At 55.4% G+C, this 23855-nt stretch overlaps 1 long non-coding RNA gene across 1 annotated transcript; it reads right to left on the reverse strand.

The window, feature by feature from the left end:
• Positions 1-1225: 1225 nt before the first annotated feature.
• On the reverse strand, positions 1226-22983 carry LOC118014270. The gene is made up of 2 exons (XR_004680238.1): positions 16424-22983; positions 1226-15322 (listed from the first exon to the last, which is right to left on the reverse strand). It is a non-coding gene; the product is annotated as an uncharacterized LOC118014270 (long non-coding RNA).
• Positions 22984-23855: the final 872 nt, after the last annotated feature.

A 23855-nucleotide genomic window follows, 5' to 3' on the forward strand; every position in this document is an offset into this window, starting at 1 on the left:
AAGCTGGAAAGGCAAGTAAACGGATTCTCCTAGGACCTCTGGTGGGAGCTTGGCCCTGCCAATGCCTTGAGTTCAGTCTCGTGAAATGAGGTCACACTTTGGACTTCCAGGACTGAAAGAAATGAGGTGTGTTGTTTCCACACAGTTACTGTGTGAGTGTTTGTGTCCCACCAAAACCCCAAGGTGAGCTATTAGGAGGTGGGTCCTTTGGGAAGAGATTAGGTCATGGGGGCAGAGCCTTCACGATGGGATTAGTGCCCTTGTAAAGAGGCCCAAGAAGGTTCCCTCAGCCCCTCTGCCCTGGGAAGGCACGGTCTTTGAACCGGCAAGCTGGCTCTCACCCAGCGCTGAATCCGCCACCACCGGATCTTGGCCTTCCCAGCATCCCAAACAGAAGTAGCTGTTGTCTATAATCTGCGCGGGCTGTAGTATTTTCTTACAGCAGCCCAAGGAGACGAGGACCAACAACTCATACACCCATGCTAGGGCTCCTCACACCACCGTCTGAGTAGGAAAGCAAGACCCCAGAGGGGTGGCTCTCACCTGTGGCTGCACACGAGAGTCACCTGGGGAACCTTTAGAACAAAAATGTAGGCCCGATCCTGGAGCAGTATAACCAGAGCCCCCATGGGTGGACCCTGATATTTGCATGGTCTTGAAAAACAGATTCAAGATGTCGCCGGACATCTGCGCAAAACGCTCCCTCAGGGGGCCACAGCCCTCCGACCCGCAGGTTCCGCAGGTCCAATCCCCCGTGACGTCAGATCTGGCTAATCGCTGAATACCTTTCCAGAACTGGTCTGCCCTGTCTTCAGGGTTCATAGAAACTATGAACCACAAGTAGACCTCCTGCACCTTTTATGAAGTAAGGGAAATCCTCAGGCTGCTCTCCTTTGCCAGCCATGTGACCACGGGTTCGGCTCGACAAAATTTCTCGAAGGATCACGGACCACAGAGGTGCCAGGGCTCCAGTCCACTTGGAACCAGCCTCAGCCTCCCCGTCCATAAGCGGCATCCCTTGGCCCGGGCTTGAGCACCTCTCTTTTCTGTGATCTTCTCTCTCATGTGTTTCTCGGCTCACAGAATTCCATTCTTGTCCTAACGGGCCGGCTCCTCAAATGCTTAGGAAGTAGGTGAATCTACATCTCGAGTTACCTTTTCAGGACCCCGCTTATCATGGAATTATGAATAGCAAACGACAGATGAAAAACAAAGACATGACTAATTGAGTAGAGTGAAGTATTTATTCAGGTCAGGAGCACGAACAGACTCTTCACGGAAAGATGATTCAACAGCAACCGCTGACAGCAGCTGCCGCATTTCAGCAACATGCAACCCGGGACCTCAGATGCATTATGGCCATTTGTCTTTGAAAAGACATTCAGTGCTCTCTTACCTCTGCAATAAGGCATCATAAATGCAGTTAAAGAAGTTAGTGAAAAAAGCGCGAGATCGTCCTTCCCCACTCTGCCCGTCCGTCCTCCGGGAGACCACGGGCGCTTGCTCACCACGGTTGGCACGAGGCTTCGAGGCTGCTGCTTGTCCCCCTACATCATAACCGATTTCAAATGGTGCTAGACAAAAACAGACTCTGAACACCAGGAGAAATCGGTCAGCCTGTGTAAGAGATGGGTCCAGTGGCGCTCCTGGGGGTCCTGCCCTCGGCCGTGCAGGTGGCGAGTCTGATTCCAGCCGCCCTGCAGCAGCAGCTGAAGGTTCCGGGGCGTCTAGAGCGGGCGCAGTGCTGACGCGGATGGGGCCGTCCTCCGGGTACACAGCCCCGCCCCTCCCCTGGTACAATCGAGCCCCGCGTGGAGCACGGCCCCAACTCTGCGCTTGAAGGCCCAACGGGCAGGTGAGCCCTGGTGGCTGTGACAAGCTGGCACCCCTCTGCCCCTGCTCGGAGGCAGAGTTCCCTTTACACACCACACCCTCCCCGCTCCATCACCCCTCCACAGCCCACGTACGCTAGGGTGCACTCTCCTCTGCAAGGTCTTCCTTTCTTGGGCCGGCTCAGGGGCAGGGGGAGGGCGCCCGTCCCACCCGCGGAGGCTCCTCTGCAGGTGGCCCTTTGCTGTGCTGCAATTCTTACTCCTAAAACACTGATTTCAAATGGTGCTAGATACAAAGATGGAAAAATCTAAGCCACCATGTGAAACCAGCTTCCAGAAGAAGAGGATCTCATTGAAGAAAGAAGGAAGATGTCATCGGAAGACCCAGGCTCTGCCCCGAGGAGGGAGGGAGGTCTTCTTGCGGTTCCGCTTGCGATGTGACATCACCATCCGTGACAAAGGCCCAGCGAAGAGCTCCCCAGTGGCGCTCGAGGCTGGCTGACGTCACGGCTGAGGCTTCACACACCCGGTGGTGGTACATAACTCATGAAGTCTGGTTAATGCTGTTTAATTCCACAACGGGTCCTAATAAGAGTATTAGCTATAGGATAAAATCAAGTCTCCCAGAGCTATTATTAAAATGCACTGATACCTTCATTAGCACTGCCCTGCTCTAGAAAATATTTCATGGCACGCAAAGTGTTTTCCAATCCTAGCTCACGTCGTCGGGAAAGAAGCACCCTATCTGCCCATGAGGTTCTAGCCAGTACACAGAGGGGCGTTTCGCCCAGACCTGGGCAACCCTTCCATGTGCCCTGCTCAGAAAGAGCTCAGGCTCCTCCTTCCCTGCCTTATGTAAAGCTCAGAACATTGGCAATCTTATTTATCCTCGGCCGTGACACAAAAAAACGTGATGTCCTAAAACCGTGTTAAGTAGATAATCCTCTGAGAACTGAGTTGTGTGTTGTTTTCAGAATTTGTCTGAAAGTAAGATTTGCATCCTGTGTTCAAATTAGATTTCCCATCTCCTAAATGGGTCGTTTTTGGTTGTCTGAAGCTGAGAAAACGTGTCTGTTTTCCCGGGATACCACAACCCCGGAAAGAGAGACAGTGGAATCTGTACCTCTGCGGCTTTCTACCAGCTGTGTGGGCCTCCAGACACAGGCCTGTAAATATTGTGGCTCTTGGAAATAACAGCATACGCTTCTCCAGGAAAGAGGAGGAAATAAAATCTGAACACTAAAGTGTGCTCTTTAATTGTGTCAGCCCCGGGAAGCACGGATTATTCCCATGCTTGCAGGAGAAACTGCTCTTTAACATGCTTCAGTAACTTGCCCACGGTCACGTGACTAATACACGGTGCAGATCCCAGATCTAACTCCACAGTCTCTGTTCCTGCCCCTTGGCCCACTGTGCCTGCTCCATGGCTGGTCTATCATCTCCTCCTGTTCTTGATCTCAACTGTGAGCAAGGTTGGGGCGGGGGGAGGCAAGGTAGTCCTAGGCAATGTTTCTGCATGGCTGTGGATGTGACTGACAACAGCTTGAACTTTAGTTGAGACAGGAGCCCAGCTGGTTCTGCAGGGGGCCCGGTGCTCTGAGCTGGCCTGCTGCGTCCTCCCGCACCCACAGCATGGCTGTGTTGGGGGGAGGCGCTGGAGAGGACCCGCCCACAATGTCTGTGCTGGACTGCAGATTCTGACCCCAGCACTGGGCTCCGAGCCCAGGGCCTTTGCACAGCCTCAGCCACTGACAGGAGGCCAGGGCAGCAGCTCTGATCAAGGACACCTGCCGTCAACAGCTGGGCCCCGGTAAGCAGGTAACTTCCAGGGTTGTATGGTCAGGAAGTAGTAAATGATAGTCATTTCATAGAGGGGGTTGGGGCTCTATATTTGGTCCTTCTCAGCTTTTCGGCATTTGACTCCAGCTGAACTCTTCCTCCTTAGCAACTTCCAACTGCCAGTATCCACAGAACATTTCCTAACGTGTTGTCACACAAGTGTCTTTCAGTGATCCAGATGGCCCCCTTCCTTCCCCAGCAGGCCTTTGCATACACTGCTCCCTCTTTCTGGAACATTCTCTGTCCACCCTCCCAGAACTACCACCTGTCAACCCTCCCCCAGGTAATGCAGGTCGCCTGAAGCCTTCCCCAGGTGAGCCAGGGATTGGGTCACAGCACCTAGTTCTTGTCCTTCAGGATGCACGTACGTTACGTGGTCATCAGGGTGATTAATGACAGTCTCTCTTGCTACCCAGGGAGCATCAGCCCAGAGTTCGGGGGGGCGGGGGGCATTGCAGAGGAGCAACCATCACTGAGGGAACTAATGGCCATGACCCAGAGCTCGGGCTCCCAGCACCTGAGTTCTACCATACTCAGTTCTCTGGAGGAAGAGAGACATCATTCTTAACACAGTACCATAAACACTCTAACACAAGAAGAGGGGAAGAAAGTAATCCTAGTACCAAGACCTTTTGCCCCTACAACCCCACTGGATACAAGAGTCTATGCAGGTCTCAGCCCTCCCAAAAGAACCAGGCTTCTCTCACGAAGTCTGCCAAGCAATGGCTCACTTACCTGAAGCCAGCTGGTGTTCTTGTTCCCCAGCTGGATGTAGCTAGGGGGCTGGATGGGGGCTGGAAGGGGCCTGCGCTCCCTGGCATGCAGCTCGATGGCCACCTCCATCTGTAAGAAGGCAGCCCGGAGAAGCCCCAGCCTGTGAGGGCTAGGCCGTCAAAAGCGGATGGTGTGATCCTCCCTGCCTGGCCTAATGGCCCCAGGCAAACTGGCCAGTGGGAAGGGCTCGGTGGGCTGTCCGGGAAGGAAAACCGGCCAGCCAGAGGGGTGGGTATGTCAGCTCTGGGAGGGGGAAAAGGGTTTGGGAAGCACACTGCGGCCCCCATCCATTTCTCTGCAGACATTCGACCACCCCCTCCTGCCTAGGACCCTCCTCTGCCTTAGGCAGGGACCGAGGGTGGAGGAAAGGCCACCGCAGAGTGAATCAGAACTCAGCGGCTTTAATTCCTGCTCAGCCCAGACTCCCGAGAGCAGGGGCCTGCACCTCCCTGGAATGGACCGCAGTTCTAAAAAGGAGGGCTCATGAGGCCTGGTGTCGAGTGCATTCAAATGCTCCAGGGCTGGGACAGGAAACAGGATAGAAGCAGCGACATGCAGCAGGAGTAGTGACCTGGAGAGGCTTTTTGTCTAAAGGCATGCAAATCAGATACATTTAAAAAAAAATCAACAAAAACTCTGTGTAGGCCAAACAAAAACATCTGAGGGTTAAATAGACAGAACTCGTGGGCCACGGGTTAAACAGCAGTCTGGAGATTGCAAAGAGAGCTTCTACTGCATTCTAGAAATGATGCTGTCTGTGTCTTTTAAAGTCCTAAAAATCCCATGCCAGGCCTGGTGCCCACAAAATAACATGGGAGGAAAGCGGGGAGGAGAGGAGGAATCCTGGTTTATGAGGTCCATAAGCAAACCCATGGAGCCAAGAGACACAAAGCCCCAGGAAGCTGATGCTGCCGCCTCGTTCTGTGCTACCACGACGTGTTCAGATCCAGAGCGCTGGAAAGTTCCCGCGAGGCAGCAGCTTCTCCCTCCCGCCGGGGCTGGGTGCTGAGTCCCGGCTACTTACATGACTGACGCGGGGGAGGGGCGCCGGGCTCGGAGGTCTCCCTGTCACCTGGTTTCGAGGCCCCTGGCAAGTGGGGGAAGAGTCACCTTGGGGAGAGAGAGGCCTGGGGAAGACCTTTTTGAACACAGGGACGGTTCTGCCCCCCAGACGGCCCTAGCCCATTGTATGTGCACACAGAGAGGCCCGGCCCAGCTTCCTGTCACTCGGCCCCAGGCCAGACACAGTGTCCTGGACATTTTGTCTTGAGCTGTCAGGGTGGGGCCTGGTGCCAACTAGCTGTGGTTAATGAATCAGAGGAAAGGGTGATAAAATGAAGGGTATGTGTATGGGGGGCCGGGGAGGAGAACATGGAGTTGGCTCTTTTCCTGGCCGCTCGCCTCCCCCCATCCCGCCCCCCCCAAAAGGGGCTCAGCATCCAGGGATCAGTGCGCTTCCCAGACGCTGGATCCTGAAGTGGGAATAACATGCTCAAGACCCACTGCGCCCCTCGAATGCCTGTGGAAGTAACAGGGCGAGAGATCACAGCCTTCTCCGCTCACATGGACCCAGCATTAGCAGCTCTGGTTTTCCCTGGGGCAGGCGTACAGAGGCCTAACTACCCAGGCAGCCGCTCTCCACAAAGTTCGGTTCTCGGTCCCTTCCTTGACACCACGGATGAAGACCAGCATCTGGAAATCTCCCAGATTCAGTACAGGGTTGGAATGGCTGCCTGGCTGGGAGGACGGGATGCCTTGGGAAGCTGTGCGGTGTGGGGGGCAGCAGGAGACGGGGGTGGGGGGCAGCAGGAGATGGGGGTGGGGGGCAGGAGGAGATGGGGGTGGGGGGCAGCAGGAGACAGGGGGAGCACAGAGAAGGATGAGTGACGGAGTGGAGATGGGAGCATGGGGGGCCCCCCCGTTTCCCCAGAGAGTGGCTTAGCTCTAGCAGAGGAGGTTGGGCCCAGCCCTGAACTGCCTCCCCCAAGAGGAGAAGTGAGCAGGCCCACAGCCCATTACACAATCACAATGCCCACCACCCAGTTCACAGGTCCAAACAACCTCCAAGCAAAGGCAGACCACTGCTCCTTCCCCCTCATCACTCCCCAAACCACATGCTCCGTGTGGTGAAGACGGATGTGGCCGTGAACCTTCAGTCTCAGGTGAAATCTAACCGGGAAGGCTGGAATCACCCACTCCTTCAATGACCAAGAGTACCTAGCAGATGCAGTACCCCACCAGGGCCCCCACTCACAGGACCCTGTGTCTGCCTGCCGCGGGAAGCATGTCTCTGAGGCTCGGGGGCACCACAGCTCAGCCCCCGCTCCTGCTGGAGGGACAGCAGGGCCCCCACAGGCACCAGCATGCTGGGGGCAGACCGACGAAGCCCCGAGTGGTGGCTCTCCCCGATACGGGGGCACGCAGCTGGTGAAGCACGCAGACCGGGGCACAGCCCATGACATGGTTCCACTTTCCTAGTCGGGGGCGGGAAGGCTGGGCACACAGAGGGTATGTCCAGAGTCCAAAGCCAGCCCGGGGCACCTTTCCCGCCTGCCTCCCATGCAGCTGGCCGCCTGGGGGCTGCACCTGAAGGGCTAGGCCTGCCTGGTTCTGTTACTGGGGCCTGGCCTGCCAGTCTCAGGACCTGGAACAGAGAGTGGTGGGAGGAGGCAGGCAGAGGGAGGATAAAGGGGGAGGAAGGTGGGGGGAGGGGGAGAGGAAGTTTCACAGTCTAGCACACTCCCATCAGATCAGAGAGAGGGGAACACATACAACTTCCCCTTTTCGGGAGCTTCTCTGCCCCTGCTTTTGTTTCGGTTCCTTCCCCTCTGGACTGGGGATGGCTCGGCTGGTGGGCTGGGCAGGGGCAGGCGCCCAGGTACCCGGCCAACTGGGCCCTCGCCCGGCTCCGTCCTGGGCCTGGCAGGCTCCGCCAGCTGTTACCCGGCATGCCCTTCTCCTTGTCAGGGAGGCCTCACCCTCTTGTTTTCAAAGTTTTATAACAGTATTGTTTGTTGTCCAGCAGATTAAATTCTTTTGGAGGCTGGAGGGTGGAGGCGGGGGCGTTGAGGGAGAGAGAGGAGGGAGAAGAGCGAGGGAGAGAAAACACAAACAACTTTCATTAGGGCCAAAAGATTAAATGAGTTCCTCTCTGGACACAGAGTTCACCTGTCTTGGAGAGAGGCCAGTGGCCAGGAGCACGGACTCCCGTCCCCTCTGTCCCTGTCCCTCTCTGTCATCCTCACCTAGCAGGGTGACATGTGGTCTCAGACCTTCAAGGCCACTACTCGGGGTTCAAGCTGAAAAAAAGAAAGCACTAATAGTGCTGGGGGTGGGGGATTCATGCCTGAGCCACCCCTACCCCCAATAGGTGACATGATGTGGGGCCGAGCTGGGCCCAGCAGAGATACCCTTGATCTCCTCTCCCCGGGGCTCTGGATGACCCGCTCGAGGATGAGGTGGAGAGGCGGTTTCTGGGGGGCTCTGCTCTGCAGTGAGCCTGTGGTCTGTTCACATTTGAAATAAAAGTAATACGTTCAATGATGTCAGAGACCCTGGAAGAACGGTACCCCAAGGAGATAGGAACACAAGTGCGTGGACAAATAGTCACGTGTTCCTAAGGACTGTGTGAGAGTGGGAAAGAGAAAAGAGAGGGGACAGAAAAGCACCATAAAATAAGCACAACCTTACAGACGGGAGGGCCCAGGGAAAGGTCCCCAACCTGTCAGGCCCTCAGACGCTACCTCTGCAGAAAGGAACAACAACACAAAGGATATATGACTCTCCACGTGAAAGCAACCCTCATTCAGCCATTAACCGGTTTATTTCAGACTCTGGGGTTCCCAATGAATAGTATGCCCATGGGAGCACACACGTGCCTTTGGTACAGCAGGCAGTGCCAGGGGTCCCAGAGCTGTGGACCTGCCCTGAGATAGTCCTCTTCCATCTCCGAACCTCTTCCCACACAACCCCGTCTGTCCCTGCCTCCTGGCTCAGCCACCACCTCCTTCACATCTCCAGGGCCTCTCGGAGCTCCGTAGGGCTAGGGGGCATCAGAATGGGTGGGTGATGGTGGTGATTCAAATACAGGATTAGAGCAGCTCAGGGCTCTTTCCGGACAGCGATGGGGGACAACGTGGCTTTCTCCTCTTTTTTATTTACAAATACTATCAATCCTAGAGAGTCAGTTCCAGAAGTTCTCTCTGCACGAGGAAACAAGGCCAGAGCTCCAGGCCCGATGCTCCTGTGCCCCCACCCAGGTCAGGCTTGCCTCCGAGGCAGAAAGAAAAGACAGAGCCCGCTTTAGGTCCTGGCACCCAAAGCTCGTGCTGTTCCAGGGACGGTCTCAGAGTCCCACAGACTCGGGATGGGAGGGACCTTGTCAGGGACATCCAGTCCCTCTTGTCAGATAAAGAGGCTCTGTGTTTCTCTGGGAGCCCTCAGCAAAGGGCCACCACAGTTCTCCCTCAAGTCTGGCCTAAATCATCTCCCAGCTTTGGGTTCTGCCATCCTCCTTCCCATCCTCCGGGAAAACAAAGATCTGGGTGCCATATGACAAATCTTCACACAAAAGTCATCAAAAGCTTTGTCCAGCAAAACAACTGCCCTGTGGATTCCCCATGACAGGGCTTCTCTGTGAGCCAAGCCTGCAACCGGGGAATACAGACAGACAGACATACGTATGCTGCCACTCTGTCCAACCCCAAACCTTCAAGATCCATGCCCTGGGAGAGCCTAAACCAACATGTGTTAGTGTGCTCTAAATAAAGACGAACATTCTATGCCCCTTCATACAGGCTCTGGGTCTCTCTGAATAAAGGCCACTCAGAGGGCCGCACGGACAAGACAATGTGCAGTCTGAGCTGTGCCTTGACCCTCCTCATAAAGAGTGGGCTTACACTCAGGATCCGGGGAACACTGACGCCTAGGCGTTCTCTGACTTATCTTCCTCTCCATGGGAAAGGCCTACTTTTTCAACTCTATCAGGAAGCAGTATCCAGAGCTGAAGCCAGCGCTCCCAATATCTCGCACTGCCCGTTAGCCAGTTCTTCCGGGGTGGGGGGTGGGGTGGCTATACGTTAATGAGCCAGCAAATAGGTAACATCCACACAACACACATGCTAGGCAAAGCTCTGGGCCTACCTTATCAATCTGCTGGGAAAAAAATCTCACAGATCCCACAAGGAAGCCTCACTTCTAAGTAGCTACTTGGTAGAAACAGGACTATATGTACATGCACGAAGTGCCCTACATACGTGTCGGAATGGTTGAGAAGCACTGCATAATTCCAGAAGCTTCCAAATGTAGGAAGTCTCACCAGAAACACATGGTGAATGGCTGGCTTCCTGGCCAAGGAGTGCAGGCCAGGTTTCGTAAGAGCTCCAAGAAGCCGAAAGCATGTGAGAATAGGAGAACCTGGACCTTCTGAAGCTCCCTTCCCCATTCAGTGTGTAGAAAAGAGATCTGCGACCTACAGAGATAAAGTCAGCTGCCCAAGACCCGCTCCCTGTCCCTGCCCTGCCCCACTGGTCAGTTGAACAACAACTAAAACCCAAAGAAATGATATCTGGAGTTGGGGGACCTGGGTGGGTGACCGCAACTCAGCAAGTACAAGCAAGTGGATCTTGGCAAGGCTGTCCGTGAGTCACTTTCAACGACTGTGGGGACCCACCACCTACCCTCGCAGGCACTGTGAGGATCAAATGAGCTAGCAAATCTGAAAAGAGCTGCAGAACATTGTGTGGCATGCACAAGACGTTGGTCACCAATCACTTGGGCTCCTGCCTGAATTCTGGCCCAAAGCCCTGTCTGCCACACCACTCTGGGGGCAAGAGGGGGTGGGCTCACAGCTATGAGGCCCAGGTAAGAGTGCAGCAAAGTGGCACGCGGAAAGTGTCTTGAAGAAATGCTAATTTTAAAACTCGGCATTCTGTTTGGCGGATTGTGCGGCGGGTGCTGCGGCCCCAGATACCGCCCCCCCCAGCCCCGCGCAGCCTTGGAGGAGTGCTGGCCCCTGGGGAAGGAGGCCACCACAGCCCCAGACTGGCCTCTGAGGGTCTGGGACCCTGGGCTTGCTGCATGTGCTTTATTTTTGCTACCTTTTAAAGAACGACTCAAGACTAAAAAGCCAAGATGGAATGGGTGGCTTAGAGATTTTTTTTTTTCTTTTCGCCCATCTTTTTCACCCCCCCCCTTTTTTTTTAAATAGAAGGACTTCAACAACCACGTGAGAAAAAATGGATAAATATAAAGGAAAACTTCCTCACAGCAAGGGGCACAGAACCTAAACAGGGAAGGCTGGGACACCTGACCTGCAGTCCTATGTTCTCTCCAGGATGTAGGGCCAGAAAGGACAGAACTTCTTCCCTAGAGCACGGTGGCATCTCAAGTCAGGCCCTGTGGAACAGACAGTCCCCTGGCAGCTCCCACACAGCCTGTCTCCAAACAAGCCCCTGGGTGGGAGCTAGAGTTCACATCCTCGGTCACCTGGATGACCTTCATCAGCCACCTTCATGCAATCTCTGGCCCCTTCCCGCTTGCAACCGGGGGGTCCCTGGAAAACTGTCTCCATCCACCTGCCCTCATTGATGGTGACAACATCTCTTCAGAAAACAGGACTGTAGCTGTTCTCAGTCTTCTGCCAAAGAAATACCTCCATGAACACCCAGGGAGCCCCAGGTCAGAGTTGGCAGGCACCTTCAGAAAGATTCTGGTTCAACTCCCTCATTATATAAACAATGAAACTAAGTCCCAAAGAGGTAAAGTGAGTAAGATTTTACCAAGGAAGCCGGGGCCAGAATGCGGGTCTGCTAAGTCTTCTCCACCATGCCACATAAGGCCCACTTTCCCTGAGCCCCCACAACCACACCCCAAGACCCAGACCTCATCCTTGTGCGACATTAGCCCCCCCGCCCCCTAGCAGCAGGTGGCAGTCTCTGAGGTCCAGGTGGGCCAGGCTTTGACTACGGGACCAAAGAAGGAAGAATCACGTGGCTAGACTCACCACGAGCCCTGCTTCTACCCGGTAAAGAAGTCCTGAGCCCAGCAGCCACACACACTGGAAACATCCCCTCCACACACCGGAAACACCTCCAGCCACCAACCTGCCTCAGCCTCGCAAGACACCCAACTCGTCCAAGCCTCTAGCACACGGGGACTTCTCCTCCCTCTCCTGCCCCCTGTCCCTTCTCTGTCGCGAGGATGTTGGAACCCCATGCTCGGGCAGGAGAGGCTAAGCTGACTTCCGCCTCCGGCAGGCACCGACTTGACCAGTGACTCGGTGAAGACTTAAGCCAAGTGTTCCCCTGTCTGTGTGGACGAGAGAGGGGCACAGTGACGAGGCTGAGGCAGAGACGCCAGCTGGTACCTGGGGAGGGCAGCTGACGGAAACACCTTCATCTGCTGGTGACCAGAGGTTTGACGTCTACCGTCAGCTTGATCCCTGACTCACTGCAAGTTCTTGTAAGCTGTGGGGGCCTTGGGTGAGTTTCTAGCTCTTAGGAGAAGAGAGGGGTTAGCAACTCTATCACTGTGAACTCTGGGGGCTCTATGAGTATGGCTTCCCCAGTCTCAAATTCCCTCCTTGGGTCCCTGGGTCCTTCTTATGTGTGTGGGTGTCCCCCTTTCCAGCTAAGTCTACTTTACCTATTTCCCAATTCCCTTTGTCATCATCATGAGCGACCTCTCCCCATGCCAGAAAGTACACCTCACGAGAGCAGAAACTCGGTTTTGTTGAGCCCTGCATCCCTGGCACCTCGTACAATCCCTGGCAGACTGAGGGGCTGAATGGGGGTTTGGAGAAGGGCTGTATTTGCCACGCTCAGCCCTGCCTGTTCTCAGGCACCAAGGGCCATCTGCATCTGCCCGGCCTCCCCAGAGAGGGAAGTGGCACAGCCGTCCCCGCCGACCGCCACGGTCCCCAAGATACCTGGCCTTTCACTCAGTTACCATCCGTTCTGCCGGCTGCCTAATCTCGGACGGTCTTAGCTCCCCAAAATGTCTGACTTCGGCCCAAGAGGGTGAAGAAAAAGTCCAGGCTTTGGAATCAGAAGTGCCCGGGTTTAAATCTCGGCTATCCCACTGGCCAAGTGTGTGAGCTTGGTGAAGTGACTTAGTATGGACCGTTTCTCTAACCGGAGAAGGGAAGTCACACCTACTTCATGCAGCTGCTCTGAGGATGAAATCAGATAAGCAAAGGGAGACCCTTAACAAAGGTCAGTTTCCCTTCCCTGGAACGGTGCGCTGGGACTGAGAACCTGATGCCCGTCTCACACCCTCATGCCTCATTACGGACCCTGAGCTGGGGTCCGCGCACACACAGCCCCTTCCAGGCCACAGCAGGCCACGCTGGTTGAACACGAGACACATCCTCCCCACCCTCGACCTCCTGGCCTCGATCCTGTGGTCAGACGGTGCACAACCATCCCCAGGCCCCCACTCCTTCCTGCCCAGGCTCTACACTGCTGCATCAGGTCTGCTCAGACCTTGGGGCCTGGAGGTGTTCTCTGGCTTTATCAGCTTATGAGCAGCTCCTGAAGAAGGAGGCAGCAAGAAACCAAACCCAGCCTCTGCTTTCTTCACAGACACTCCAAGGCCCAGAAAAGCAAAGCAAAATGAGGGCCTCCCACGGACAGCCGGCTAGTGGAAAAGGCAGTATCTCGCACATATCTCACAGGGAGGCAACGTGCCCAAAACAGTGACCAGCACGAGGTACACATCCTCTCTAAAGTCGGGGCTGCAGCTTCAGAGGCCCTTGTGCCAGGGGACAGAGCCAAGATATGCATTAAACAACTCACAGCCCTGACCAGACCAGGATCCAGGGGAACAGAGAAGGTGCTGACCAATCAGGTCCCTTGGCAGGGCCCCTCCCCAACGCCTCCTGGCCAAGCCACACCACCATGGCTCCAGGGCCACCAGCTCTGTTCACCTCTGCTGGACCCCAGACGGAAAGGCCCCACACTGCCTCCTGGCTCCCAGACTGCAGGGCTGCAGAGGTTGAGAACCAAGTGCCAGATAAGCCTGGTCCCCCTCTCAGGGGATGCCAACTGTTCTCCTGGTTTGGCTTGTGACACATAATGCCCGTGTCAGGTCAATGGAACCCACGCTGGTAAGGAGGGAGGGAAGAACTAAATGAGGAACGAAAATAGGAAAATCAATGGGGAAGCGTCCACCCCCAATTCTGGAAACACCAGAGGCCCCAGAGAAAACTGCGTCACAGGGAGCCAAACCAACTTTCCCTTTGCTTCCCACTCTGGTTATCTCAATGCCGCCAAGGGCAGGGCAGGGCTGTGAATAGGAGCGGCCGTGACCCCAAGCCAGGCCCAGGGCTGCACCGCACATACAGCAGCAGAGGGCTCCCGAGCATGGCTGCGGCCCCATCTGGCCCCAGCCCTGCAGCCGGCGCTGGACAGACTCTAGCCGACACATCTTGAGGGACTTGGCCGGCTGCTCCTCATCTCCCCAGCTGCACCAAAGCTGATCTCTCCTCTTTATTCGTGTTCCAGGTCCCATACCCCTAGCCATCCTCCCTACCTCACTACTGGAGGGGCTGAGACTTGTCAAATTCCTTTAGGGAAGAGACACTGGCCTCTTCCCAACAGAGACACTGGACTCTTCCCAACAGCCCTGGATGCCTCACTCGGTGAGGACCTCAGGCTGCTCACAGCCAATTCAGAAACACATCTCAGATGGAGAGAAGAGAAGATCAAACACCGACAGGCAGAATTCACCAGTCCTTCCCGGACAGCGGTGGGAAGGGGGTGGGGAGACATTCATGAGACAAGCAGCAGAGGTGGGATCCCACGGGTGCCTCTGGAAATTAGCCAAGCGCCATCATAAAACTGCCCAGCACCATCTCTTTGATCTCGAGACCCCAGACAAATCTGCTGTCGGCTAATTCCAACCTGACCCTGCTCGCCCAGAACATTACAGGAATGCATTCCATAGGAGAGATTTCCCGGTAGGGAGCATGGCAAGTGCCTACCGTCTGCTTCCTGAGTTGTCTCTAGAATGCGACAGATCTCCCCAGTTCTGCCGACCACCATCATTTTAAATCACTGTTGCTATTACTGTGACCAGCATCAAGTGAGGCAGAGAAAAAAGATTTCTACGTCAACTGCCTAGAGATGCTTGGCAATGCTTACTAGGCCCAGAATTTTTTTTTTTAAGGTGAAGGCAATGAGGGCCTAGAGGAAGAGAAGGATTCACTCAAACAAACAAAAAAAAACCCAGAACAACCCCCCACCCCAAGTAGAGCAAGAGCCCTGAAGTCCACCACCGAGTCCATACTCTAAACTCCAGCGAGTCTAAAGGTGTCTAGAGTAAGAGCGAACATCCACTGGGATACACAAGGAAAGGAACGCACGCAGGCCCGTGTGGCACCTAAGGGGCTCTAACCCAGACCCTCACGCTGGATGTTGGGGGCCAAGGAGAGTTCCAGACCAGTCACCGTGGGAGGCCCAACTGCTCCGCCGACTGCCACACCCAGCAACGCATCCCAGCCATCTCCCACAAGCCGGTGGATCACTTGGGCTGGCCCTGCCCCCAGGCCCTTGCTGGTTACTAACCCCATTCACAGAAAAGCCAGGAGTGGGAGAATGGAAAGAAGAGGGCATTGTTTGGGAGATTCTGAATGGAGATGTTTGAGGATTCCCTACTAAGGAAAACGGTTGCCACGAGAAGGGAAGGGGGCTAGGGGAAGGCCAGAAGAGGGGGCCCAAACCTGACTCACCTGGGAGGCATGGGTTACACCCCATTTTCTCTCACCATCTGGTTTCCAATAAGCAGCCTGAAGATGATTCACTGACAAGACTGGATCGTGTCCCCATCGGTCGGCACTCAGGGTCACAGAACCACAGACCCTGGTGGCTGCACAGCACCTACGAGGGGAGGAGGAGGCAAATATCCAGCCCGTTCTGCCCTCTACCACCCAGCACGACATGCACAGTCACCACCCAACTCCCCCCGAGGACAGCTGACTAAAGGCAGATTTCCCCGAAACCCCGACGGCCGGTGAGGGCGGAGAGCAGACAGTTCCCGGATGCCCTCAGCACCGCGGCCGTCACAGAGCCGAACAAAAATCAAAGGAAGGAGGAGGAAGAGGTAGAGGAGGGCAGGGAAGACAAGAGGTCCAAAAGAAGCGCGAGAGGTCAGAAGACATCCATGAGCAAAGCAAGGCAAACAGGAAACCAAGAAGACACGCGGGAGGCTGGTGGGTGACACAAGGCACGCCGTGCCGCCGGCCACATTTCCAGCCTCTAGCCTGTCCTCCTCCAAGCCCCCAGATCCATGGAGAACCATCAGCCCCTCCTGGCCCTCATCCCACATCAGACCTTCCAATCTATCAGCGTCTGAAAGAAGGAAAAGGAAAGAAAACTTGGCATTCCGGAACCAGACACAGACACACAGCCCTTCCTGGAATGGAAGGCCCCCTGGAGATGGTGGCTCACACTCTCAAGGTTCCGGTTCCCTGGGAGAAGGGCTCCTCTCCTGCAGGGGAGGGCAGACATGTCCGATAAGAACTGCTTAGCACAATGCTATATATAGCCTAGGTTCCTAGCGGCCTAGAGATTTGGAGCTAGAACTTGGCAGAGAACCACACTAGATGCTGGCAAGGATCGTCCTCCCCCAGCCAGCCAGCTGAGAGCCTCACCTTCCTGCTGGGGGCAGTGAGGGCAAGCAGGCCCTTCCTGTCGGCCCATTAATAACACTGCACTGAGGGACATGGGCTTTTGGCTCCATTTTAGGGAAAATCGACTTCTCCTGAATGTGAGGGTGACGTGCGGGGGTGAAACGCCGAGATCTAGCCTCTCCGCAGCTCTCCACCAGCACTAGGAAACTGATCTCGTCCTCTCTGATGGAGGACCAGGGGCAGGGGTCTGCAAGGAAAGGAAGGGGAAGGCACAGCCGCTGGGCGGGTTCAATAAACATCTATCGCTCCCGATGTTTGAAGGAATAAGAGAAGTCAGATGAATACTTACTGCAGAGAGCCAGGCTGACACGCATCTCCTTTTTTTTGTTCCAAATAAATGCAAACAGGCCATTCTATTCGGCCACATGATGGCTGTCTTCTGCACACCAGCTCCGTCCTCAGCTTGGCCGCCTGAGTCTCCATGACGCTGTCACCTACTGACGGAGCTCAACTCCTCCGAGTTCTCTGTGGGGAAGAAGCGAAAAAAAGACAGGAGGCTCAGCTCTCAGGGCCAACCAACCAAGCAATGAATTGCGCAGGCCCCGATGAGGGTCTCGATTGGGGCTAATATGTGGCCCTGGGACCAAGGCCCTCAGCTGCTGCTCACCCGCCAATGGCAGAAACAAGACAAGGCTGGGCCCCTTGTCCTGAAGGAAGGCCAGGCCCAGTGGGCACTGGGCCTCATCAAGGAGGGCCTACCACCTCTTTTGGAAAACAAATCTGAGAGACAACAGAGCTCTCTGAAGTACAGGATCTGGGCCCTCATCATACGCACAGCTTCTGGACAAAGACACAAAGGATCTAACATCCACATACATACAATTTTTTTTAGGTCAAGTTGCTCTTATTCAGGCTCAAAAAGACATGACTCAAAGGGGCTGGGGCTGCCTCTGCGCTCTGGGCAGGGACAGCTGGTTCCTGTCCTTTGCCCTGCGCTCCTCTCCACTGTGACCTCGGCCAGGTCCCCCTGCTCCCTCTGGTTCCCAAGGCCCCAGAACCACTCCCCGTAAAGATCCCAAAGGAGTCATGCCGGGAGGTCCTTGGGGAGAGGAGGAGGTGCTCAGTGACAAATGCCAGCGCTAAGCATCATCTATAGGAAAGCACGAGCCCGAAAACTGGCACAAGGGGTACGGAGGTCGGGTGGTCCCAGGCCGGGCCGTCCCTCAGTCCCCACCCACAGGTTGTTTGCTTCTCTGTGCTCAGCCATGGCCGAGGGAGAGAGAGCAGGAGAGAAGGGAAGCCAGGTGCTGAGGAGAATGGCTTGCCTGCGATTTGGTGGCGATGGCGGTCCAGGTCTCTCCTGCTCCCGAGAAGGCACGGCTGGGCCCGGCTGGGCCTGGTTGGGCGGGGCCGGGCGGGCGGGGCAAGGGGGGAAGGTCACGCGCACGTGGCGCAATGCTGCAGCTTCAAGAAAAGCTTAGAATCCGGAGCCGCCATGATGACGCATACATACATGCGCAACGGTCAAGGACGCGAGGCCCACCGTTTCTCCTGAGAAGGAACGGAGGAAGATGAACGGGGAGAAGAGAAGTTGGGCAATAAGGGAAGGGGAGGCTCAATCAGGCTGCCCAAGAGCTGGCCTTCAGCTCGAGGCTGGTGGGGTGGACGCACCATTTTCACGTGATGCCAGAAGAGGACACCTGAGATGCCACATCCCCATGATGGGCACTCACTCCCAGGGCCCCGGAATGCCGGGGTTCGCCAAAGACTGCCAGGCCCACCCCACCCGACATGGGACTCACCCATCCAAGGCAACAGGCCACGGTGAGAAATCCCAGAGGGTTTTCTGGCCCCGAGAAGATGCCTCTTGTTGGGGACGGGTGAGAGGAGCTTGAAAAGTGGCTCTGTTTGCCAAGCGCGTAATAGTAATAACACAAGCAGCTGCGCGTTCTGTTTGGTTTCTAAAATTCAAGAGTCCACGGAGCCCCGTTGGGATACCTGGTGTCACCCCCACCCGATGCCCAGAAGTGGTCTTCTCTGCCAAGCCCTTCCTGAAAATGACCCCAGCCCCAGGGTCAGCTCCAAGCCCTGACAAGCTGTTTTTGCTGCTTTCATGTTGACAGAACGTCCTGGCCACTCGGCTGAGCGCTCCATCTCCCAGCTCCCGACATACTGAGTCATCATCCAAAGAGGAAAAAAACAACAAAGCAGCCGTCACCAGGGTCCCCACTGCCGTCGGCTGACGACTCATGGGCTGTCGTCACTCTCTGTTCTGCAGCCCAGAACTGGTGACGAGGGGCTTCAGGGTGCCCAACTCCCCTCCCACGGGATGCAACGGCGTCAGGAAGCAGGCGGCCACCACTGCCGTTCAGAAAGAAGGGAAACTAAGCTGGCATCACAAGGCTCCCAGGAAGGACCACTGGTTAACCCTCACCCTGCCACCGCCTGCCCTGGCCTCACGGCTCCGCTCCCACGGCGTTTCCCTGACGCAGACGTTAAAGGGGTCTTTACTCCGGGTGGGGGAAAGGCGTCCCCTCGCAGGCTTCAGGTGCGTACTGCCTGGTTACCTCTTCCTCTGCCTCTGCTTCCGATATCACTGAAGGCACGCAAGCTCCCTTTCCCCCCATTCCTTCTCCAGCCACCTGCTATGTTCCCTTCTTAAGGGCCCGATAAGACAGCTGGGCAGGGGAAAGGGAGGTGCTTCAGTTTCTGCAGGGATCCTATCTGCTTAGCAATATATTAGGCATTTCTGTGTAGTAGATTACGGTGGCTCCATGTCACTGACTGAGATCACGAAGCCTTAGAGAAACCACCCAGCAAGACGAGGCAGGGTCAAGATGCAAACGGAGGCTCTGCTCCCTGCCTTCTATGAGCTCCAGTGATTCTGGGTTCTGGAGCTCATTCTGCTCTGAAGGTGCTACAACCATCCCATCTCCACCTCCTCCTCTAGGAGGAAGGTGACCAGGATGACTGAGGTTTGTTAATCCACCAATTGCAGCTACAAAAAAAAAAAAAAAGCGATCATCTTGCGTGAACCTGACCGCAAAGAAGAGGAGAAAGTTAATGAGGTAACAGGGAGGGTAGCACAGAATGACTAAGAGACCTGGACCTCGGGCGCAGGAACGTCGGCCACCCAAACCCCCATACAGTATCACGGATGTACAAAATTCCTTAAATAGACACGTTTTGGGGGTCTACTTTGTAAGAGGCATTTTGCAGACACTGAGAACGGACAGGTAAAAAAATGCAAAGGCTTTGGGAGAATAAGGGTTCTAATCATGAGCAGAACACTTACCAGCCATGGGATTCTCCTCGCAGCGTTGCGGTAAAGCAATACATGAAATAAGCTCCGAGAAAGAGCCTGACGTGGTACCTGGTAAACAGAAGGCACCAAATAGGTAAGTGTTTTCCTTCTTTGTTCCCCGGCTTCTTGGAGCTCTTCATCTAATAGGTGACTTACGACTTACACACACAAAGAGCCAGAAGATAACCAAAGTAGCATCCGAGAAGGATGAAGTGTATGAGACTTTGGCCAGAGGGAGCAAGGGGCGGTTACGAGGATTGCTTCTCGTGAAGGGGATCCGCAAAGGCCCACGGAGGACGGCAGGGCTGCCGCAGGTGGGTGCGGTAGAGCCAAAGAGTCATGGAAAATACCAGTGGTGCAAACAGGGAGATCGGAAAAGCAAGAAAAAGTAAGTTGCCTGGTTTTGCTGGAATACGTGGTCCACCTGGGGAAACGCAGAGAAGTCAGACTGAGTAGGAGAGCTAAGGCTGGTTATAGCCAGCCTTCGGCACTGTGCTAAAGGGAAGGGATTTTACTCTGGAAACGATGAGAAACCATTTTAAATCTCTAAGCAAGAAAAGACAAGATGGCCGCTGCACGCAGAAGGGCCTGGAGAGGAGAGGGACGGGCAGCAGGGAGCCTCACTGGAGGACTACAGCTGGAACCATGGCACTGGCAGGGGGCATGACGAGGAGCAGAGAATAAAAACAATAAAAAGGGAGGGCCATCGAACAAATCTGCCTTGGACCCCACCCCCCCCTCCATCCCCATAGAGAGACTGCCGGAGACAGAGCCTATTTGGGGAACACAAACCACAGGTCCGACACATCTCAGATGAGCAGCCGTGTCTCTGCCTTCACTCTCCCCCCGAAAAACTCAAGCTTTTTCTCTGGACTGCTTTAAGCCTCGAGCCGAGGAAGGCATGGGAGACCCAGGCCTTCTGTTAGCAACGCCCACCTTCTGGCCAAGCCCACACCCCAGGCGGTGGAACCCCCACCCAAGGCTGTGTCCGAGGGTGGGACTGGGCGGTCCTGCCCCTGGGGCCACCTTCACTGCGGCAGCTGCCACCGTACCCGCCTCTGCTGCGCTTTTGCCCCCCCTTCCCCTCCTCCGTCATAGCCCCCGCCCCCCGCCCACTCTGCGGAACTGGCACAGCAGGACCAGAAAAACCAACGCCACCATGTCAGAGACCAGCAGAAATGCCTCCAAAATGGCAGCCTTAGGATAAAAGGGAGTCCAAAAATATTATCAACCCACCCAGGGAAAGGGAAGCCAGTGACAAGGGGAATGAACTGTCAACCACCTCCCAACTGGGCGCCCCCCACCCCACCCTTCCTCACTCTTACAATTGTCATGTCTTTCCCATCAGAAACTTCCTCTCAAAACCCAGAGAGCGTAAGAGGGAAAGAAGGGCATCACCCCATGCCCCCGAGAAGTCCTGGGGGCCATGGGTGACACAGGGCATCCAGAAGGACATTCTGCGTTCCATACCCCAAGGGGGACAGCAGCCCATTTCTGTGTTCAAACCTAGCTCCTACCACTGACCGGACAGGAGCTAACCCTCCGAGGGAGCCAAGTCTTCCACTGCTCCCAACCAGACCCTCCCCAGCTCCGTGGGCCCTGGGGAGCCAGGAGGCAGGGTTGCAAAGAAGGGCCGAGAAGGCACAGACGTGCCTCCGTTATGTAATAAGAAGGGCGGTGCTGTCCTAGGCCGGCGACCCAGGGCGCATTGCGTTCCCGGATGCGCAGTCACGGGTGGGGGCCACTGCGCAAGGCGCAGGGCTCAGAAACCCCCTCCCCACAAACACGAGACCTGCCACAAGGACCCGATGGGGAGCCAGGACCCTGATTTTTCCAAGTCTCCCTCCCCCAGCCACAGGCGAACAGCCTGCTGCCCTAGTTTTGCTCTCACTCTCCTCACTCCCCAGAACGACAAACCTTTCTAACCTGGGACCTCCACACCTCTCGTGGCCCAGTGGCTTTCCTGGAAATCCCACCAAATACGCAGTTTCCGAGCAACCTCCTGGGGTCAGTTCCCGTCCTCACCTTTCCCAGCACCAAGGAGCAGCAGCTTCCAGAAGGCAGGTCCTTCCTACACTGGGCTCAGCTCTGGACAGCCCCGTCAATGCAAATCTCTGGCCCCCGGGGAGTAGCCCAGAGGCAGCAGGAAGCCCATGGTGGTGGTGGTTGTCAGCCGCAGCACCTCCGTCCTACCTTGCCCGTGCGTTTCCAGGGGAGCCAAGAATTATTTTGCCGCAACAATGAGGTGTGGCAGACTGAAAACTCCCTTTTCCGACACCAAACTAAAGGACAGATATTTCCTTCCAGTTTGGTCGACTCTCTGCGCACCCATCTCTCCAGCCCTTCCTCCTTCAAAAGAAAGTTTGGGGAACACTGAGCTCCTCTTCCTTAGAGTGCATGAAATAAAAAAGGCATAGGAAGAGGCTTCAACTGGTCAGTCAAAAGCAGGCACGGACACAGGGGCATACGCACACCCCTCAACAGATTTTAGAAAGCCGCTGGGCTTCTCCCCCCCTCCCCTTTAAGCAAGTGAAATGCAAATTCAGATTTGATACCCTGCCCTCAGCCAATCAAAAAAAGGTTTTCACCTGCCATGGGCCCACCCACCAATCAGAAGAAAGGTCTGGAGTGAGAGCCCTCCCCTGGCCAATGGAAGGCCAGCTCAGTCACTTAGTTAATGATGCAGCAGTACAAGGAAGGCCATCACATGTGAACTGGAAGGGTGCCAACATGGAGACACAGAGAGCGCAAGGTAAACAACTTTCCAACGCCAAAAGGATGACATTTAATCTCTAAATGCTCGCTTCCCTCCTCAGCTCATCCTTAACCCCTCTCAGCTGGCCCTACAGATGCCGGGAGCCTCACTACCTGTCCCCCTGGAGCTCCTAACAAGATGCAACAGTGACTGCGTCACCATTCCCCACTTTTCCCAACTACGCAGTGACAAACCTAGCAGCTTTACCCCACTTCTCCCAACCCACGCCCCATCCTGCCCACCTGCTCCCCACCAACCCCAGGTGCCTGGGGCCGAACATTTCAATCAGGCAACCCCTGGAAAACTGTGCCTTTCACTTTCCTCCCAGCACCTCTCCTCCCCACTCCCTACCTTCCTTCCACCTAAGAATCGCATGGACGGACAGACAGACGCTGACACCCAAACAACCTGGAAAACCAGTCTGTCTGTCTGTCTGTCCAATAGAAGGAAATGGGGGCAAAGGCTGGGAGGTCAGGTGGGACGCCAGGGACAGCTTGCTCCTCTCTCCTCTACCCCGGTCAGGCTTGAGCAGCTGACACTAAGAGAAAAGAAATTAAAGTGGAAAAAAAAAACAAAAACAAAAAACCCTCTCTCAGAGAAAAAATAGCAAAAAGCGAGAAAGAAGGTGAGAAAGACAGAGCACCCACATACGCAGAGACATCGCCCCCGATCCCAACAAATACGTACGTGGGGGAAGAAGGGGGTTACGCCATCAAGTCCTGAAGCCCATCGGACCACCCATCGTCGCTTGCGCAGACCCAAATCTCGGTCTGGCCGCAGGGTGCCGCAGTCCCGAATGTTCCAGAAATCGGTCCCGTTAAACCTTCCACCATCGCCCCGCAACCTCTGGCTCCCACCCCTGCCCCCCACCACCACCCACCTCCCCCCCGCGGGAACCGCCCGTGCCACCTTGCGTGTCATCTCCTTAGCCCGGGCTACCCAGAGGCCGCCAGCCCCTGACAGATTTCTGAACGCTTGGCAAGTGAGCTGGCAGAACCTGGTGCCCGGTGTTGCTATGACTTGTTTCTTGATTTCTCTCTCTCTCTCTGCTGCAGCACGGCTGTTGCTAGCAGACCTATCGACGGAGCGCTCTCTCTCTCTCTCTCTCCTCTCTCTCTCTGAGCTCTGTGACGCAGATCTAAATTCTCCAGTCTGCTCCTTGTGTTGCAAGAGCAGAACTGCAGCTTTTCCCCTGGAGAGCCGGAGGGCCGTGCCAAGGCTGGTCAAACAAGGCAAAAAAAAAAAAAAAAAGTTGGGCCTCCACTCCACTTCCCTGGCCACACTTTTCAGCCCATTTTCTTACCCCATATACCTCACTGCTCTGGGGCAGAGAGGGCCTGGTCCCTGCAGGCTCACGCCTTCCCCGAGGGCTTCCCAGCCACCAAACTAGCTTAACTCTTTGAGTGACAGCGCCCGGAACCCAGACAGGGTTGTCCCACACTAAAGGTTGCCTCATCTTTTCTTGAACCGTATGAGCTTCTCCCAGACAGGAGAGTAAGATGGCCCTCACCCTGACACAGTCCTATTAACTCTTTCTGCCGCGGACACGTCCAGAATGATGGCCATGGCTGACTTGTGTTGTTTTCTGCTTTTTTTGGCCACACACCAGGATCTTTTTCTCCCTGGAATTTCCTAAGGACCAAAAGTGTGATTAGAACATTGCCTGCTTACCCCGCGAATGCTGTCCTTTTACCGGGGCGGGAGCTGGAGAAATCTAATTGA

Source organism: Mirounga leonina, unplaced genomic scaffold, assembly GCF_011800145.1.
Source record: "Mirounga leonina isolate KUSES-001 unplaced genomic scaffold, KU_Mleo_1.0 Mir_154, whole genome shotgun sequence".
Taxonomy (NCBI): domain Eukaryota; kingdom Metazoa; phylum Chordata; class Mammalia; order Carnivora; family Phocidae; genus Mirounga; species Mirounga leonina.